We start from the raw sequence: 19744 nt of genomic DNA on the forward strand, positions 1-19744 counted from the left end.
GTATCTGCCCTGGTTTGGGGAAAGAGGCCAGAACATTGAATGGACTGTTAAAATCTGCAGAATTTTAGGGTAAGAAGCCATAGTCACTCAGTTAGCATGGGTCAGCAGGAATCTGGAAGGATATCTTGGGTTCCTCATTTAAGCGACGTTGGTCTAAAGTTATTGTTACTCCAAAATTAATCAAGATTACAGACTGAAGATGTAGTAAGCAAAGTCACCTATTAATACAGTCTACACTCTTACAAGTTTTCCTCTAGTTTAGGGTTTCCCATAGAGTGGGGTGCATACATGTCCCCACCTGCTGGTATTTGATGTAGTTTAAAGTGGTTCATGGACAGAGCATTTGATAACATTGAATTACGGAGGGTGAGTGTTATTCCTCTTTGATTTCTGGTTCAATCCTTCTTTGTGCAATCAAGGTAAAATTCTCTGGTATGCCATTAACACTTTCTAACCTGAGCTAATCTGCCTTTTACCATAGGGAGAGCAGGCCGTAGTCAGGTAACAGAATGTTTTTAATAGATTCATTGAGGTATAATTTGACATAAACCAAACTGCATGTGCTGAAAGTGTACAATTTGAAGACTGACTGGCCGGGCGCGGTGGCTCACGCCTGTAATCCCGGCACTTTGGGAGGCCGAGGCGGGTGGATCACGAGGTTAAGAGATCGAGACCATCCTGGTCAACATGGTGAAACCCCGTCTCTACTAAAAATACAAAAAATTAGCTGGGCATGGTGGCGCGTGCCTGTAATCCCAGCCACTCAGGAGGCTGAGGCAGGAGAATTGCCTGAACCCAGGAGGCGGAGGTTGCGGTGAGCCGAGATCGCGCCATGGCACTCCAGCCTGGGTAACAAGAGCGAAACTCCGTCTCAAAAAAAAGAAAAAAGAAAAACAAAAAAAGACTGACCTATGTAGATACCCATAAAACAACTTCCACAACCAAGATAACTACTTCTGTCACCCCAAAAGTATTCTTGTGACCCATTCTGATCGCCTCTTCCCACCCTTCTGCTCAATCCCATCCCTAGGCAACTATTGACCTTCTTTCTGTCACTGTAATATGGTGAACTCCTTTTTTTTTGTCGGGGGAGTTGTCTGGCTACTTTCACCTAACTTATTTATTTTGAGAATCATCCAAATTTTTGTGTATATACAGGCAGTTTTCCATTATATAAATAGATCACAATTTGCTTATCCATTCACCTGTTGATGGATATTGGGTTGTTTCTAGCTTTCACCTCTTGCAAATAAAGCTACTGTGAATGCTCATGATCACGTTTTTGTAAGGACGTATGCTTTTCATTTTCTTGGGCCCATAACCAGGAGTGGAATGGCTGAATCATATGGTAGCATATGTTTAGCTTTTTAGGAAACTGCCAAGCCATTTTTCAAAGTGGTTGTATCATTTTACATTCATACCAGAAGATGAATATGAGGGTGCCAGTTCTTTCATGTCATCCTCAGCACCTATAGTCAGTCTTCTTAATTTTAGCCATCCTAATAGGTTTATAGTCACTCAATTTGCCATCTGTTTATCTTCTTTGGTAAAGTATTTGTTCAAATCTTTTGCTAATTTTAAAAATCAGGTTGTCTTGAGTTTTGAGAGTTTTTTACTTATATTTGATGTAAGTGCTTTATCAGATATACAATTTTTAAGTATTTTCTCCAAGTCTGTGGTTTTTCTTTTCATGCTCTTAACAATGTTTTTTGAGAGCAACATTTTAATATTTTGACGATGCACAAATTTTCAATTGTGTTTCTTTTATGTATTGTGATTTTGTGTCTTATCTAGGAAATCTTTGCCTAATGCAAGTTCACAGAGATTTTCTTCTATATTTTTCTTCCAGAAGTTGTATAGTGTTAGGCTTTAAATCTATGTCTATGATCTACTTTCAGTTAAATTTTGTTTATGGTGTAATGTATAGATTGAAGGTAATGCTTTCTCTCTTTTTTGCATACATTAAATTGACCCAGCATGTTTATTGAAAAGATTAAACTTTTTCCACTGAATCATCTTTACGCCTTTGTCAAAAACACATTGTCCAAATATAAGTGGGTCTATTTCTGGACTCTATTCTAGTTTAATGATGTATGTGTCTATTTTTATGCCAATACCACACTGTCTCTGTTACTATACCTTTATAATAAATATTGATACCAGGTAGTATTAGTCTCCAACTTTGTTCTTTTTAAAAATTATTTTGGCTATGCTAGAGGTCCTTTTCACTTATCTATAAATTTTAGAATCAGCCTATCAGTTTAAATAAAAAAGATATGCTAAGATTTAGTTGAATTGCATTGAATTCATAAATAATTAGATGGAGAATTGACTTCTTAATAGTCTTCTGACCCATGAGTACCACATCTGTCTAAATTCATTGTGTCATCTTCCATTCCTCTCAACGTTTTGTAGTTTTTAGTGTACATACCTTTCACATATTTAGCCGTATTTACTCCTGTGTATTTAACATTTTTGAAGCTATTGTATGTGCTTTTGTTTTTAAATTTCAATTCTGATTGTTACTAGTATTTATAAATACAAATGATTTTAGATGTTAATCTTGTATCCTATAACCCTTTAAACTCAATTATTAGTTCTAAGAGGGTTTTTTTGTAGATTCTATTACATTTCCTACATAGATAATCAAGTTGTCTGTAAATAATAGCAGTTTTATTTCTTCCTTTTCATCCTGGATGCCTTATGTTTTCTTTCTCACTTATTTTACAGGCTGTCACCACCAGTACTGTGTTGAATAGAAGTAGTAAGAACAGACATCCTTTGCTTTGTACCTGATCTACGTGGAAAGCATTAGGACTTTACCATTGTTTGATGTTACCTCTAAGGTTTAGACATCTTTAATCACATTGAGGAAATTCCCTCATAGCCTTAGTTTGCTGAGATTATTATTTTGTTAGGAAGGAATGTGGGTCTTAGCAAATGCTGTATTTGCATCTATTGCTTTATTTGCGTTGATATGCTTTATTGCATTTATTTGCATCTATTTATGTTCATACAGTTTTTCATTTTTAGTTTGTTGATATGGTGAATTCGATTGATTTTCTGGGTTTTGTTTGTTTGCTTGTTTGTTTGTTTGTTTGTTTTTTTGAGATGGAGTCTCGCTCTGTTGCCCAGGGCTGGAGTGTGATCTCAGCTCATTGCAACTTCTGCCTCCCAGGTTTGAACAATTCTCCTGCCTCAGCCTCCTGAGTAGCTGGGATTACAGGTGCACGCCACCATGCCCAGCTAATTTCTGTATTTTTAGTAGAGACAGGGATTCACCTTGTTGATCAGGCTAGTCTCGAACTCCAGACCTCATGTTCCACGCACTTTGGCCTCCCAAAATGCTGGGATTACAGGCATGAGCCACTGCACCCAGCCTAGATTGACTTTCAAATGTCAAACAAAATTTTAAATCTTGGGATATATCCTGCTTAGTAACAATGTATTATTGTTTTCATATCTTGTTGGATTATTTGCCTAAATTTGTTTAAACATTTTGCCTCTATGTTCTTGAGGACTGGTGGTCTATAGCTTTCTTTTCTTGTAATGTCTTTGGTTTTGGTATCACTGTAATGTTACTCTCAGAGAATGAGTTGTTAAGTATCCTCTTCTATTCAATTTCTGAAAGAGTGTTTGCAGAATTGGCATTATTTCCTCTTTAAATATTTGGTAGTGAAGTGGCGTTGTTCATTTGGGGAAGCACCTGAGGTTTGTTGCCTCATGCCAAGGAAATCAAGGACACGGACACATGTGGAGTGAGGTTAAGAGTGGAGGTTTAGTGGACAAAAGAAAGAGAAAGGAGAACAGCTCCCTTTCCTGCGAGAGAGAGGGGCACCTGAGTGCGACTTCTCAACCTGTGGTGAAATGCACAGGGTCTTATAGACTGGCTTGAGGAGGTGGTGTCTGATTTACATATGGTCCAAGATTGGTTGGACCAGGTGCGACATTTACATGGCACAGCAATGAAGCTGGCTATCCCACCCTAATATTTTATTATGCAAATTTTTTTTACCTGGTCATTGGCCATATTGTGTGCTCCTTACTGTACACATGGCTGATAAAGAGAAGGGAAGATTGAGCCTTCATGTTGGACATGCCTAGCCTCCAGGTAGGCTTTTCCTATTGTTACAGCTGCTGGCATTCACCCATGCAAACTTCCAGCTTGCTTATCTATGTTTGCAGCTTGATTTTGTAGGTTGCTTTTCGATAGAAAAGACATGATTTGAGGGCTGCTTTTTACTAAAAAGGAAACCTTACCAAGGACTTCCTTACCCTCACTATCTGCCTAAATAATTTCTTTTTAACTCCTGTATCATTAGCATTCACCAATAAAGCCATTTGAGCCTGGTTTTGTTTGTGAGAGGTTTATGATCATAAATTCAATTTCTTTTATAGATATTTAACTATTCAGGTATCTACTCCTTCTTGAGTGAACTTTGCTACTTTGCATCTTTCAAAGAGTCTATTTCATCTAAGTTATCAAGTGTATTGGCATAAAGTTGTTTATAATGTTCATTTTTTAAAAAATCTATAGAATGGGTGGTGTTACCTCTCTCATTCTGGATGTTGGTAGTTTGTGTCTTTTCTGTTTTTTTTCTGATCATTTTGGCTAGAAGCCTAAAAATTACCATATTGATTTTCAAGAACCACCTTTTAGTTTCATGGATTTTTCTCTCTTTATTTTTCTGCTTTCTATTCCAGTAATTTCTGTTCTAATCTTTATTTCTTCTGCTTTTTAGGTCTTATTTGCTCTTTTTTCCTCTTGTATCTTAAGATATAATCAATGTCATAGATATTAGACCTTACTTCTTTTCTAATATAGACATTTAGTGCTCAAAATTTCCTCTAAGTACTGCATATGTGCTATTGCACATATTTTGTATTTGTGTACATGATATGTTGTATTTTCAATTTCATGCAGCTTAAGATACTTTCTAATTTCCATTTTGATTTCTCTTTGGACTCACAGGCTATTTAGAAATGTGTTATTTAGTTTTAAAATATTTGGGGGATTTTTCAGAGATCTCTCTGTTATTGATTTATATTTTAATTTCATTGTGGTCAGAGAGTTATTTTGTATCACTTGTGTCCTTTTAAACTTGTTGATTCTTATATATTTAGAATATGGTCTACTTTGGTAAGTGTACCAAGTGTATTTAATAAAAACTTGTGGCCGAGCGCAGTGGCTCACCTCTGTAATCCCAGCACTTTGGGAGGCTGAGGTGGGTGGATCATGAGGTCAAGTGATAGAGACCAACCTGGCTAACATGGTGAAACCCTGTCTCTACTAAAAGTACAAAAATTAGCTGGGTGTGGTGGTGCACACATGTAGGCCTAGCTTCTCAGGAGGCTGAGGCAGGAGAATCGCTTGAACCCAGGAGGCGGAGGTTGCAGTGGGCCGAGATCATGCCACAGCACTCCAGCCTGATGACAGAGCAAGACTCTGTCTCAAAAAAAAAAAAAAAAAGACTTGTATTATGCTGATTTTGGATAACCCTCTATAATTGTCAATTAGATAAAGTTGTTGATAATATTGTTCAAATTTGAATCCTTACTGATTTTCTATCTACTCATTCTATCAATTAGTGAGGAAGGGGTTTTGAAACCTCTAAATATAGACCAGTGTAGATATGTCTACTTCTTCTTTGCTTCATTTGAACTTTGTTATTAGATGTATAAACATTTAAAAGTGTTACATCCTTTCGACAAATTGACCTATTTAAATTATAAATAGAATTACATGCAATAATTTTGTTTATTCTGAAATCTATTTTGATATTAATATAGCTACTAGCTTTCTTTTGACCAGGGTTAACATGGTACTTTTTAATATCCTTTTACTTTTAACTTATTTGTATCTATATAATTAAAGTCCTTTTCTGTAGGCAGCACATATTTAGACCATTTACATTTAATATGATTACTGATGTGGTTAAGTTTACATCTGTTGTCTTGCTGTTCATTTTCTATTTGTGTCATCTGGTCTTTGTTTACATTTTTCTCTTTCTCTTCCTTCTTTTAGATTTTTTTATTATTTAATCAATCTTCTTTGTTGGTTTATTAGCCATAGTCTTGGCTTTGTTATTTTAGTTTTTGCTTTGTGATTTATAATATACAACTTTAACTTATCACCCTCTAACTTCAAATAACATTATACCAGTTCAGCAATAATAGTACATCTCCATTTCTTCCCTCCCTACTGTACATTATAAACCCAATACCACATTGTTATTTTTGTTTAATCAGTCATATTTTAAAGAAAGTTAAATAGTAAAAAAAAAATCTTTTTCTTTTCAGATATTTACCAATTCCAATGCTCTTCATTCCTTGGAGTAAAATACACATTTCCAGAAATTTTTCTTCTTCCTGAAGACCTTCCAGTAATATTTCTTGTAGGGCAAGTGATGAATGCTTTTAGCTTTTGTGTGTCTGAAAACATCTTTATTTCAGCTTCATTTTTGAAGGTTATTTTTCTTTGATACAGGTTTCTAGGTTGCAGTTTCTTTAATACTTTAAAGAGGATGCTCCACTGTCTTCTTTTTTGCTTGTTTCCAGTGAGAAGTCTGTTGACATTTTTATCCTTGTTCTTTTCTGTGTATCATGTCTTTCTTTTTCCTTAGGCTTCCTTTAAGATTTTTTTAACACTGGTTTTCAGAAATTTTATTATGATATGTCCTAGTGTAGTTTCATTGAGCTTGTTAGATCTATGATTTTATGATTTGTATTAAACTTGAAAAATTTAAGGCCATTATTTCTTCAAATATTTTTTCTGTCCTCTCTCTGTCTCATCTCCTTTATGGCCTCCAAATACATGTTATATTAAGCTGCTTAAAGTTGTCCTATAGCTATCAGATTTTTTTTTTTTTTCTGAGATGGAGTCTTGCTCTGTCACCAGGCTGGATTGCTGTGGCACGATATTGGCTCACTGCAACCTCCAACTCCCTGGTTCAAGCGATTCTCTTGCCTCAGCCTCCCAAGTAGCTGGGGTTACAGGCATGCACCACCACACCCCACTACTTTTTTTGTATTTTTAGTAGAAACAGGTTTTCACCATGTTGCCCAGGATGGTCTTAATCTCCTGACCTTGTAATCTGCCTGCCTTGGCCTCCCAAAGTGCTGGGATTACAGGCGTGAGCCATCATGCCTGGCCCAGATTTTTTTAAACCAAAAATTATCTGTATTCTGTTTTATTTTGTATTATTTCTATTTCTATGTCTTAATGTCTATGAATCTTTTCTTATGCAATGTCTAATTTGTCATTGATCTCATTAGTATTTTTTTTACTTTAAATAGTGTATTTTTTAGTTCTAGAAGTTTGAATTTGGTCTTTTTGAAAATATCTGACCGGGTGTGGTGGCTTATGCTGTAATCCCAGCACTTTGAGAGGCCAAGGAGGGTGGATCACTTGAGGTGATGAGTCTGAGACTAGCCTGGCCAACATGGTGATACCCCATCTCCACCAAAAATACAAAAAATTATTGGGTGTGGTGGCTCATACCTGTAATCCCAGCTACTTGGAAGGCTGAGGAAGGAGAATCATTTGAACCTGGGAGGTGGAGGTTGCAGTGGGTTGAGATTGTGCCACTGCACTCCAGCCTGGGCAACAGAGCGAGATTCTGTCTTAAAAAAAAGATATACATATATATATATATGGACTCTACTTGACATCTTTAAAAATGGGATATAGTTGTCATAACTTTAAATGTCTTTGCCTGCTAATTCTAATACCTATGCTAATAACCTTCTATTATAATTGATACTGATTTTCCATTTTTAATAAGTGATATCATTTTCTTTTTTAAATAAGTCAATTGAAGTTTAAAATAGTGAGTCAATTTTAAGAAAAATATTTAGTAAATAGTAACAAAGATGGTAAAAGAGCTATAACAAATAATATGACAGTGAGAAGCAAATGATGGAAATGTAAGGAAATGATACCTAAGCTTATTTGTAAGGTGTAAGTAATGCTGGGTATTAGAATCTATTCATCAGGACCTGGCTAAGGAGTCTTGGCCCCTGATATTTATCAAGCTCAAATCCATTAGTACTTGTAGGTGGTGTTGAGGGTCACAAGATTTCTTGAGTTACAAGATACTCAAGTTTCATGGAGTCTCCTAGGATAAAAGATTTTGCAGTGGCTGGCTATTATAGTTTGTCTCTTAAAATATGATGTTTACTCCATTGGCCTCTCACAGTGTGTGGGAGGTTATGTGTTTTGTTGGGGGCAGGAGAGGTTGGTGTGAGACTTGGGAGATGTATAATGCTGAACTAAGAAGGGATTGTTTGTTTTTTTCCTGTAGTCTTGGTAAAGTGAAGAAAGGTGGGAGACATCACCTAATCTATCTCTTCTATGGCTCTTTGACTATAAAAGGTTAATGAAATCTCTCAAGTTATTGCCAGCCTGCCTAGTATTTTCTATAGCATATCTTTGTTAGTAACATTCTTTATTTTCCTAAGGAGTGGTACTAGAAGACCTATACTCTATGAGGATTATAAATACTTCCATGTAAAATTTGGTTTTGAAACTTGACTGTAAATTATATAACATAAGCTAACAATATCTACTTCCTTTTCTCTGCTCCACCAAAAAAATGTGATAATACAAATTAAACCATAGTCTGCTGAACCGTCTTGCTCATCAGTGCATCCCTAGCAGCTAAGTGCTTACGGCTGAGCAGGTGTTCTTTAAATATATGGTAGAAGGGAAGCAAGGAAAGAAGAAAGAAAGGAAGAGGGAAGAAAGAAAAGAAGAGTGGGGAAGGAATATAGTCCAAGTGGCAACTGAGCCTCCCATGTAGCATGTGAGCTCCATCAGAACAGGGACTTATGTGTTCCCCATCACTGAGCTCACTGACTGGCATACTGTGAGCACTTTATTCTTATTTGTCAGACATGTGGGTGAATGAGGACAGACATAGTGCTTGCTTTCTCTGTCTAATGAGAACAATAAAGGTATTCATATATGGTTATAGTTACTGTGGTGATAAGTGTTTTCAAGGCAAAAATATAGCATCAGAAAAAAGAGAATACATAGTGCAACTAACCTAGTTCTTGGCTGTAAGGTAGGATTTCTCCAGGAAATGACTACTGATTGGGCTGAGACCTGAAGGATGATAGAAGCTGGCCAGGAGAAGAGTTGGGGGAATCAGAGTGAATACTTACCTCTATCCCAGGGTTCTTTGGATTTTGACCAATTTATTCAATTGTAGAGATTCCATAAAACTCAATATTGCCAAATCCAATGTAATTGATTTTTAAATTATCTCATGTTGGGAGAGCCACCACCACTAGCCAAATAATACATAATTATACTTGTGTCATTTCTGTGCTTATAAGTCATGCTACTCAAAAGGGTTATATCTCTATCAAATTTGATTGAGGAAAAAACACTTATGTGGGCATTTTTCCCATTAGAGAAGACAATGGGGTCAGGTTTTCTTCCAACCTTCAGACCAGAAGTGTCTGTGCTTGACCCACAGAACACTGGTCATCTCCAAGGAGAAGACCCAAGGAGTTATGGAGGACCCAACAGTGCCTCCATAGAGTTAGAGAGAAGTAGAGGAAGTGGATAAAGGCACAGATGCCCTAATGAGCTCAGCAGGGTGGAACGATGTCACAGGATGAATGTCATCATTGTCACTCCCCAATTTTTTTTTTTTTTTTGAGGTGGAGTCTTTCTCTTGTTGCCCAGGCTGGAGTGCAGTGGCATGATCTCAGCTCACTGCAACCTCCTCATCCTGGGTTCAAGCAATTCTCCTGCCTCAGCCTCCCAAGTAGGTGGGATTAGAAGCCCCACCACCATGCCTGGCTAATTTGTGTATATTTAGTAATGATAGGTTTTCGCCATGTTGGCCAGGCTGGTTTCAAACTCCTGACCTCAGGTCATCTACCTGCCTCGGCCTCCGAAAGTGCTGGGATTACAGGTGTGAGACACCGCACCCAGCCTCACCCCACATTTTTATTGACAGCTCATGCAAGGCCTGACACAATTTGGTTACTGTCTACCTTTTCAAATTCACCACCTCCATTTTCTCTCATCCCTACTCCATACCGTCCTTATATCCTGGCTAACCACCTCACAGCTATTTCAGTCTCCTTTCTGTGCCTCAAACAGGCTGAGTACCTCTTGCTTTGGAGCTTTTGTGCTTTGGCATGCTCTTCTCCTGATTGTCACATAACCAGCTTCTTTTTACCCTTCAGCGCAGGATCAACTATTGCCTCTTCAGAAAGGCCCTCCCTGAATATTCAAGGAAATATTTTATTTTACCAATGTACTTATCTGTCTCTTTGTCTCTAGAATGTAAGCCCCATGAGGGCAGGAGCTATCACCTATGCTATTCTTAACTCTAAATCTCAGAGCTATTACAATACTTTATATATAGTAAGTGCTCAATACATATTTTTAAATGAGTGAACTAAAATCAGACACCACATTAGGTTGTAGTAAATTTATAAGCTAAATAATTATGATTTAAAAAGTGGTGGAGCTATTTGGTTTACCATGACATATAAAACAAAACAGTTGATTGATTTTTAACTTTTTAGTTTGATGACAGGTCTCACCAAATAACACCAAGACCATACACTTTCATTTAAATGATGTATGTCAGCTTTTGCTGGCACCGTTGCTGTCACAGACATGGCAAATAAACCAATCATGACCCCTAAGAGACTGTCTCCTCTAATTGATGAAAACAAAAATTGCTGTTCTGGCTCAATCTGGAGGCAGAGTATGTAGAGAAAATGTAGATTTACTTCTAGCCTTGATATAAAGTCATGTGCCATTTGCCTGATACAATTGAAAGTGCCATTCTCACAGCCAGCCTGCCTGTAATGATTTCTAATACTTGCTGCTCCCGATGTCGTCAGAACTATGTCCCCAACATAACATGCAAACACTAACTTTCAGTAATTATGCAGACTTATCAGTCTATAAGGTCAGCATATATTATGGAGGAGACAGTTTTGGCTGATTAGAAACCTCAAACACTGATGACAACTTGAACATCTCTTATTGTTTAAAACAAAAAGCCCAGCAGCTCTTTCCTATGATTTATTCCATGAGGATGCTGTGAGAAAGATGATTGCAACAGATTGTCCAGAATTACAGGCTGACGGCATCAAGCTCTTGCTACTAGTACTTGGATCGTTCCTTAGGAAGCACAAAGAAATACAAAGGCTGTGTGGCAAGGCAGACAAAATAAAGAGGCTTCCTCTGAGGTCCGAGAACTATTAGTAAGGTCAAGGCGGAGAGGGCTGTGGAGGCAGAGAATCTGGGTTTGAATCTCACTGGCTGTAGGACCCGAGATAGATAGGCTATCTAATCCCTCCCAGCTTTAATTTTCTACCTGTAAAATAAGAAAAATAACATTTTCCTTCTAAGTTGTTGTGAGATTAAATAGCATAATAAATGCATCGCCCTTTTAAACTAAAAATTGCTATGGGAATAGCAGGTATTAATTATATTCATAGATGCTCCTCCCTCTCCATTTTAATAGACTTTGGAAAAATAGTAGAAATATCTGGGCATCAAAAGCCCTGTGTTCTTTCGAAGCATCCTGAATGTTGGGAAGACGATATGTAGTGGGAAAAACTCAGGCATGAAAATCCTGGCTTTGAATTCTGACTGCACCACTTTCTATGTGACACTGGGCACGTTCCTAGACTTCTCTGTACCTTTTTCCTCATCAAGAAAATAGGAATCCTAAGAGTAGTTTCTTTAAGGGCCATTGCAAAATTAAATGAGATAAATGAGTTATATTTCATAACTAGCAGGATTATCTATGGAATGAAATTACTGACTAGCCTTTAAGGTTATGGATTCCAATTCCATAAATCAGGAACAGTGCTTGGACACCTAAGTAACTCTGATACATATCCCTGGTTGAGACCTGTTGTTGCCTTAAAGCAAAATGTAACCATGCTTTCTTGTTGTTTATAGAACAGCTCCATAAAGATCTTACTCACTGCTGAGAGATTTTTCTTCTCGACCTTCTCAAGTCTCGGTTTTCTTGTCATTACATGGGTGTAATAAGGTCAAACCTCTCAGAGTTCCCATAAAGAACAGTGTTTATGAGTACAGACTCCGGCGTAAAACTATATGACATGAAAGGAACTCTGATCATACCAGGCAAAGAGTAGATATCAATAAAGTTCATTTCCTTTTCTTTCCTTGATGTGCATTCATATGTCTGGTGTGGTGGGTGAGTGAGCCTAGGCTCCTGCCCACCTTCCATATCCCCATCTCAGCATGGCAGCTTCATTGTTCCTTCCTTACCACATGTGCCATGACTCTTAGGAAACAATAAAAAACAATTCAGGCCAGGTGTGGTGGCTCATGCCTGTAATCCCAGCACTTTGGGAGGCCAAGGCAGGCGGATTGCAAGGTCAGGAGTTCAAAACCAGCCTGACCAACATGGTGAAACCCAGTCTCTACTAAAAATACAAAAATTAGCCAGGTGTGGTGGCACGCACCTGTAATCCCAGCTACTTGGGAGGCTGAGGCAGGAGAACTGCTTGAACCTGGGAAGTGGAGGCTGCAGTGAGCCAACATCACGCCACTGCACGCCAGCCTGGATGACAGAGTGAGATTCCATCTTAAAAAAAATTTTTTTAAATTCTTTGTAGAAAACTGCTCCTGAAAAAAGCCAGTATTAGTGCCAGTGAAACAGTGAAGAAAAGGAAGAGAAAGTGAAAGGGGTGTGAAACAGTGTTCTTAGCCAGAGAAAAGTAGTGTAGTGCAGAACCAGTAATGATCTGAAGTCATCTGAATTTTACGGAGGAAATTGTGTGTTCACGAGTGCAGATATTCCCACAGGATTTGGGATAATTTCTAGTAAAATCTAAGGGCTATCTATATTACGGAAATCTGTGTTGGACCACTCACTCCCGACAGCCATCAAGCTTACAACTGATTGTGCCTGCCACCCACTGTCACCCAATCTGTGTTGCCACCAGGCAGAAACTCACTTTTGCCTTCGTGAAGAAGTGGGTTATTCTGTTTCGTCTGCCATCTGTGTGGTCTTTGCAGTCTCCCATATGTTGAATACAAGAATGAGAGCTTGGCTCACTGCCCCTTTTCAGCATGGATAATACAACCATGTGCTTACTGAGTGTGTAATTGAACAATCGGCTCAGACCCCCTTTTCTTTGGAACCTCAGGCAGAGATTAAATTTTCACTCTGCAATCAGCCTCATGTCTCCTCCCCTGAGGACTGGGGTGGCAGATTTTTCTCCCTGAGTCCATTATTAAATTTTTGGTGGTGAATGAGGAAATCCAGGAGACATGAGGTGATTTCAAAAGTACATATTCCTTGTTCTTTTTGGTAAAGCCTTGGGGGAAAGAGCACAACTAGATTATTTTAGGACTTTATTTTATGGAGAGAAAATTAGTGATCTCTGGGAAATTACACATATTTGAAAAAAATTCAAGTTGTAGAAATCCAGGTAATTATGAAGTTAGTTTTGACAACAGTGAAGATACCAGCTAGTCCCCTAAGGACCCAAGGTTCATCACAGTGGGTGAGAGGAAGGGGAATAGCAATTTAGACACAAGATACCTAGAGCAACTTGTCCCTGTAAGATATGGCTGCTGTGTGTCCTATTTTGCAGGAGCAAAAGCAGATTTTCTGCAAGATTATTGTGATTCGCTTGCAACCCCCCCTGCCGCTTACAACACAGCAGTACAAACTATGTTGCTCCCTTGAGGATTTTTTTTTAAAAATATATATTTTATTGTGTTTTAGGTTTTGGGGTACATGTGAAGAACATGTAAGATTGTTGCATAGGTACATACATGGCAATGTGGTTTGCTGCCTTCCTCCCCATCACCTATATCTGGCATTTCTCCCCATGTTATCCCTCCCCAACTCCCCACCCCACGCTGTCCCTCCCCTAGTTCCCCCCCAATAGACCCCAGTGTGTGATGCTCCCCTCCCTGTGTCCATGTGTTTTCATTGTTCAACACCTGCCTATGAGTGAGAACTTGAGGATTTTAAGATTGAGCTCTGGGTGGCAGTATCTTATGACTATGCTCAAGGTACTGAGTGCATCACTTTACATCCAAAATTCACTTGAGCCTCCTAATACCTTTGCGAGAGGGCATTAGTGTTACCCAATTCTACAGCAGGAAAAATGGAATTTAGGGATGTAAAGTAACATGTTCTCTGTGGACAGCTTGGGAGCAGTGGAGCTGGAGTTCAAATCAGTTCTGACAGATGTTAGAGTCTGTGCTCTTCAGCATTATGCTAAGGACTGTCTTCCTTCTGCTCACCAGGAAGCTTCAGCCTGAGCACTCCCTCCCACTGGAAGTAAATATCTGTTAAAATCTCAGATAAATCTCCTTCTTCTTTTCTGTACTACCCTACATTTGTCTTTATACCCACAAGATCCATGTTTATTTAGATCTCTAATATTCTTTTTGGGGCTTTATCTTACCTAGTTTAACTCTTCATCGGATATATTCATCCATCTGTCCATCCATCCATCCATCCATTCATCTGTCCATCTATCTACCTTTTTATTCCTTCAACATCCCTTGATGAATATATATTGACTAGCCAGGCATAGTGGCTCACACCTGTAATCCCAGAAGCTTGGGAGCCTGAGGCAGGAAGTTTGCTTAAGGCCAGGAGTTTGAGACCTGTCTGGGCAATACAGTGAGACCCCAACTCTAAATAAATAAATATAGATATAGATAGATAGATATGTCTACCACCCAGTAGACCATAGGCACTGAGTTGAGTGCTCAGAATATAATAAATAAATGGTGAACAAAATAGTCCTGATTCCTGACCTTACTGAGTTTATAGCCTAGCAGGGGAGACAGAAAGCAAAGAGTCACACAAGTTTATAACTACAAATTGTGACAAGTACCATCAAGAAGTGGAAGAAGGTATAAGTGCACCTAATAGGTTGCCCAGGCTTGGCCTGGGGGAGTTGGAAAGGCCTCCCAGGGGAAGTACTGTTTGAGCTGAAAGCTGGAGATTGAGTAGCTCCTGTAAAAGCTGTCACTCACTGAGTGTGGACTAGCGATCAGGCTTTACTCTAAGCACTTTTCATGTAGTAACTCTTTGAGTCCTCAACACAGCCCTGCCTATTATTTTCCAGAACTCATTCTCTTAAGCACACTCCACTGCTTCCCATATAGGTGGAGAAGAGGGGAGAAATACTCCATGGCAGGTGCACAGGAGTTTGAGGCTGGAGCACAGAAAACAGAGGGGAGTGGTATGTGATAAAACCAGCCAGGTCAGAGAGGACGATACTGGGGCCATTGACCTTACTTTGAAGAGTTTTGAGAAATCACTATCTTTTCTTTGTTAAGCTAGGGGAGCGATGAGATTAGTTCTGTATTTTCAAAGATTAATTTGGCTGCTGTGTGAACACTGGAGTATAGGAGTGTTAGGAGGGCAGGGTTGGTGCAGAGAGAACAGCTAGGAGACTACTGCTCTTCTCCAAGAAAGTATTTGAACAAGGGTGGTAGCTCTGGAGATGGGGGACAAATAGATGGACTCAGGGGTACAGGTGGGTAGTCATGTATTCAACTCCAGTTACATGTATAAAACCTCATATTGATTTATACAGTAAAATAGTCTTAAAATTTATCACTGCTCTTAGTTGCTTTGGTCCATCTCCCCTATTCCATAAGAGATATAGTTTTCACTCAAATAACTTCTTTATTTCTGCCTTAATTTCATTATTTACCCAGCAGTTATTCAGGAGTAGGTTGTTCATTGTGGTTTTGTGTGAGTTTCTTAATCCTGAGTTCTAATTTGATTGCACTGTGGTCTGAGAAACTGTTATCATTTCCGTCCTTTTGCATTTGCTGAGGGGTGTTTTACTTCCAATTACATAGTTAATTTTAGAATAGGTGCGATGTGGTGCTGAGAAGAATGTATATTCCATTGATTTGGGGTGGAGAGTTCTGTAGATGTCTGTTACGTCTGCTTGGTCCAGAGCTGAGTTCAAGTCCCGGATATCCTTTTTAATTTTCTGTCTCGTTGATCTGTCTTATATTGACAACGGGTGTTAAAGTCTCCCACTATTATTGTGTGGGAGTCTAAGTCTCTTTGTAGGTCTCTAAGAACTTGCTTTATGAATCTATGTGCTCCTGTATTGGGTGCATATATATTTAGGATAGCTACTTTTCAGTGAGAAGTCCTCCAAGTGGGAAAGTTTTTTGGGGGATGGTTGCTTTTTACAATCATAGATTTCCCAGAGTCTTGAAGACTTTGGGACCCATACAGTTAACCTGCAGGCAACAGAACTAAGCATGTTGCCGTATTTGTGGAGATTACTTGACATTGACAATAGGAGTTGAGAAAAATATACAAGCCCCTGACTTTGTCGGTTCAGTGCTTCAATTTGAAGATAAAACAAAACAAAAAAACTGCCATAAATTCCACAAGTGGAGTGGCAGTTCAAAGGACAATTTCAAAATATTTTATAACTAGGAAGTAAAACTCTTATTGTGATAACATATCCATAAATATATGATTTATCTGTTTATTAAGATACTTATGAGTTTTTTTAAAGCTAAATGGAAAAGTAAGGGGCCAAACATTCTTGTTTGCAAGTAGGACAGAATTTCAGCAGGTACTGAATTTGAACATTTCAGACATAGGAGAAACATCTTCATAGTTTATAAATATAGCTATATTGTGGATGCTCACACATATAAGCAAAATGAAGTAGGCAACTGAAACATTTATTCACCTAATTATTACCCCCTAAATCGTCAAACCAGAAATTTGAGGCAAAACATGTTTTTGTTTTTGGCAAATGTGTCTTGTTTTGTTTTGTTCATGGAGGTGATGTTTGAAGTTGAATAATGGAGCAAGGATATGTTAAATTCATTCAGAGTGACTGAATTGTTTTGCAGCTGAAAGAATATTATTAATAGACAGTGGAACTGGGAATGGTGTTTCTGGATTTTCACATTTGCACATATAAGGCATATAGAATTTAGATAGGATCAATAGTTTCTTATTTAGTTTTACCCCTAAAGTGATGTCTGGCTATGACTATAGTTCCGGATAGTCCTGCAAAGCTGCAGCTCCGTAGGAGGGCAGAGGACCCAGTTAAGTCCTCTTAACTGGGAAGAACCCCATCTGAAGCAACGTGTTTAAGGGTATAATACTTCTGGGAACATATGCTCATTAGATTGCCACAGCCATGTGAGGAGGTTAGGGCCAATTCTGTGAGCTCCATTTCAGGGCTAAGGGTAACAGAAACGCAGTGAACCATCTATAGTAGAAGAAGTGACCAAAAGCAATGAGGCTTATTAACAATCATTTGGCACAGACCTCAGTTCTCAGGCGTACATGTCCAGTGGGTTTGATAACAAAGAGGCATCCTCCCCCATCCCTCCTGCCCTCCTGCTCTCCCCTTCTCTCTGTTTTTCTTTCATACTTCCTTTCTCCATGTATATTTATGAAATGGCTCTGAGGAAAATACTGTGGTAGTCACTGATGACAGAACCAAGGCAATAAGCCAGATTACCCAAGCCAAAAACAAAACAAAACTGTTCCTAGAAAAAAGAAGAGTATAATTTCTGAGCCAAACGTTAGAATGGTGAGTCAAAATTCAGATAATTGATGTAAATATGGTTTGTTTTGTTTATTTGGCTTAATTAGCTAAATAACATCCTTATCTCTAATTATATCTTGGTGGTGGAACCCCAAATCATAAGAGATTCCTGCCCCTGGGCCTTTTGGGGCAAGTTGCTTCAGTTATAAATTAAGTTTCCTCAATTATAAAATGATAAAAGTGTGGTGAAGATTGGATGAAATGATACATGAAACTGCTTGGCACATAGGGAGCCATGACTAATAACTGCTTATTGTTTATATTGAGGTGGGATTCGAGGAAGAACTTACAAGGGTGAGAGGGAAGGTGGGAGGGGCTTCCAGGTAACCAATATTTGTGAAGTGTCTATGTGACAGGGTACTCACCAAAAAGGTGTGTGTTCTCTCTCTCTGCATGTTGGCCATGACCCGAATGTATCCATCTTGGGTCCCACTGACTTTGCAGGTCCCTGTAATCAGAGAAATGGGGTTGCCCTTAGCACACTCCTGTAGCAGGCACTGCCTTGTTACTGACAGTACTTAGATAAGGCATTACATCTCCTTGACCCACAGGATGAGGGAGTGATTCCTTTTTCAATTCCTTCTCAGTGCTGATTTCATCAAGCAGAAAATCTAAGTTCAGAGCTACAAATCTTTAACACATATCTTTTATACTTCATAAAATCCATCTTTAGAAAAAGCAGGTCACAAGGTCAGAATCTTAGACAGACAACCTTCTAGTTAGAATGTATATTTTTTAAAATTTTCTTTTTATGGTGATTTTTTAGCAGTGAAAATAATAATGTAAAGTTTCATTTTAAATAATTTTCGTTAAAAGAAGAGGTGATTTAAAAGAATATTAAGGAAGTATTAAGCAACTATGATAAAAACATAAAGATGAGTTGGTGTGCTGATGTGACAAAAATCATGGCCATCACATTAAAATGACTAAAGTTTGGGAACTGCTGTTCTTGCCAAAAGGAAACCACGACTGTTCTTCTTGGTCTTATCATGGATCTCTTAGCCTTATTTTAAAGCCATCCAACACTCTCTTCTCCAAGAAAATGATGAGTTGATAGACATGGATGTTTGAATCACCTACCAGCATGGGAATTTCTGCATTCTGGAAATGAACAATAAAAGCATATGTATAGGGACTGTGCACAGTGAGCCTGAGAAAAATTTCTAGAGGGGAAAGAAGTGACCTAACCAAAGAAAATCAAACCCCTATTGGGTCCTTTCCTCCATCCATGTTGCAGAAGACTGTTCTATGTGGACGTGAGGTGGATTTGGAGATGAAATGTCCAAAGCAAACAAGAACAGTGACCAGATAAGAAGAAAACTTTTCTTGGCATCAGTGTACTTATTATATTCTGACTGCATGCTTCTCTGATCAACCTAATACATTTTCCTTTCCCTTGGAAAATGGCATGAACATATTACTTTGTAGTTAGCAGTGAAGGGAATATTCGTGAGCATACTCCAAAAAGAAAGAAGAAGCTAAATAGAAAATTCTTATCCAATGAAAACAACACAAGACCTTTACCTTCATGAGCTTGCTTAGTATATGTACTAGGTTAGAACACTTCCAGGTAAGTGTGGGTACCGCATTTCAAAGATGAGGAAAAAGGCTCGAAGGAGGGAAGTAACGTTCCTTAAGCAAACAGAAGAGATGGAGCAAGAATCCAAACTTAGGCCTGACGTCCTTTTGTTTTTCACTATATATTCTAATTGGATGAAGCAATGTTTTTGTTATGCTTTGTTGTCTTTTTTAAAAAAAAATGAATAGAGATGGGGTTTCACTGTGTCATCCAGGCTAGTCTCAAACTCCTGAGCTCAAGTGATCCCCCAACCTTAGCCTCTCAAAGTGTTGGGATTATAGGCATGAGCTATTGTGTCCAGCCTGTTTTCTTATTTTTGAATCAGGATCTGCATTTATAAGACATAAAACTTCTGTCTCCTTTTCTTTGAATTTGAGATACCTTTATCTGTCAGGAATTTTTTTAGATGTAAAAAGCAAGTTTGGATTCATTTTACTGTTTCACTTTTTGATGGAATAAATTGTTGACGATGTGATAAATCTATGACCTAGCAGACAGCTTAGATGACTCTTTCTATAGGGTTTTCTTTACATATGTATGGTTCAGCTTGTTTTATGTTAATTCATTGGCTTATTC

The sequence above is a fragment of the Aotus nancymaae genome, unplaced genomic scaffold (assembly GCF_030222135.1).
Source record: "Aotus nancymaae isolate 86718 unplaced genomic scaffold, 86718_ANA_hifiasm-v0.15.2.pri h1tg000064l_1, whole genome shotgun sequence".
Taxonomy (NCBI): Eukaryota; Metazoa; Chordata; class Mammalia; order Primates; family Aotidae; genus Aotus; species Aotus nancymaae.